Consider the following 2043-nt stretch of genomic DNA (forward strand, 5'->3'; position numbering starts at 1 on the left):
TTATCTGTATTTATAAACACATGCATTTATGTAATTAAATATTTGTGTAAGGAACTTAGCATACAGCCTGCCACACCATGGGTACTTAATACATGATAGCTGCTGTTCTTCATTTTTATGAATCTGGCCGCACTCAGTCTTACCTTTGTTACATGCTTGCTATGTGAGGGCTGGAGGGGCGGCTCGCGTGGGGTGGGGGAGAGATGGATGTGGACATGACTGATTCTCACAGAAGGCGCCTTGGTGAGTGGTGTGCTGCCAGTGCAGACAGAGTGCTTCCAAGAGGAACGGACACAGGAGTGACTTCTTGCCAGGGAGATCTAAGTGGTAAGATTTTTACTTTTAGATTCAATTTACAATACAGAGAAATGCACAGGTCTTAAATGTACAATTCAATTAATTTTTTAAAAATAAATCCTAATTTGAGGATATGTTTATTAATTTTAGAGAGGGGGGGAAGGGAGAGAAAGAGAAAGAGAGAGAGAAACATCGCTCGGTTGCCTCTCAGAGGCGCCCGGACCAGGGATCGAACCTGTAACCCAGGTATGTGCCCTGACAGGGAATGGAACCTGCAAACTTTTTGGTGTACAGGACGACACTCCAACCAACTGAGCCACTTGGCCAGGACCCATTCAATGAATTTTGACAAATGTATGCCCGCGTAACCACCACTGGAATCAAGATAAAGAGTGATTCCCCCCAAAGCCCCTTTGTGCATCTTCCAGTCAATGCCTCCTCCCCAAAGGCAACCACAGCTCTGATTGTTTTTTCTGTAATAGATTAGTTTTGCCTGTTCTTCACCCTCACAATGTCTTTTTTGTGTCTGACTTCTTTCATTTAACATGGGTGGTAGATTCTGAGCTGAGACTCAAAGCATTGCTAGGAATGAATAAATAACAGTCGGGATAGGAGAGGGGCATGAGGTCAAGAGAATCGCTGGAGCAAAGGCAGAACGGGAGAAAGACAAACATCAAGTGCATTTGGGGATGGGGAGTGTGACTACAATAGGGGTGCCCAACAGGGAACAGTGAGAAAGAAGGATGGAAAGGCAGACTGGAGTTTTGTTTTGCAAGGTTCTAAATGCCAGGTCAAGGCGTGTGAATGCTATCCAGAAGGCAGTGGGCAGCCACCTAGGATTCCTGAGCAGAAGAGTAGCTGATGAACTCTGGGTGTGCAGAAGATATATCTGTGCCTCCACAGCAGGTGGCATGAAATGGAAGAGTCTGGAGGTCAGGGGACCAGCTGATCATTCATTCAGTCAGTCAGTCAGTCTCCCAACGTGTTTTTTTAAATAACTTTTTTTTTTTTAATCCTCACCTGAGGATATTTCCATTGATTTTTAGAGAGAGTGGAAGGGAGAGGAAGAGAGAAATACTGATGTGAGAGAGACATCGATTGGTTGTCTCCTGCATGCCCCTGACCAGGGTGGGGAGCCTGCAACCGAGGTACCTGCCCCTGATCTGGGAATCAAACCCAGGACCCTTCAATCCATAGGCCGATGCTCTATCCACTGAGCCAAACCAGCTAGGGCTCCCAACTTTTTGACCAAATAGTCTGTTCATTCATTTATTCATTCACCCAAAAAGTATTTCCCTCATACTGGATTTCAATTTCTACTCCCCCTTCCCAAATTCTGGAAAACCCTTGATCTTTTCTAATAGCACCCTCATTAAATCTTGTTAAAATCATTACCCCCATTGAGTATGTCTTACTTGAAGACCCTACTGAGCAGACTTCACCTTAGCTTATTCGTATGTGAGATTAGCCCAGAGAAACAGGAAGGGTTTAAATCAATGAAGGTCAACTCCATACTCTAGAAGAGGGCTGGGGCCAGCATTTCCCTAAGCGTGTTCCATAGTGGATCACTGGCTCTATGGGTTGCTGTAGTATTGGTGAGGATGTGGGAGATGATTTCATGGTCATCTCAGTTTGGAAAATTCTGTGTTAAAAACACAAACAAAACAGGTTTCCTGACTGCAGGATTTTCCATAGACTTGACTTGATGGCTTTGCATTGTTAACTTCTAAGAAGAGGGCCTCGTAT

This window comes from Eptesicus fuscus, chromosome 9 (genome assembly GCF_027574615.1).
Source record: "Eptesicus fuscus isolate TK198812 chromosome 9, DD_ASM_mEF_20220401, whole genome shotgun sequence".
Taxonomy (NCBI): domain Eukaryota; kingdom Metazoa; phylum Chordata; class Mammalia; order Chiroptera; family Vespertilionidae; genus Eptesicus; species Eptesicus fuscus.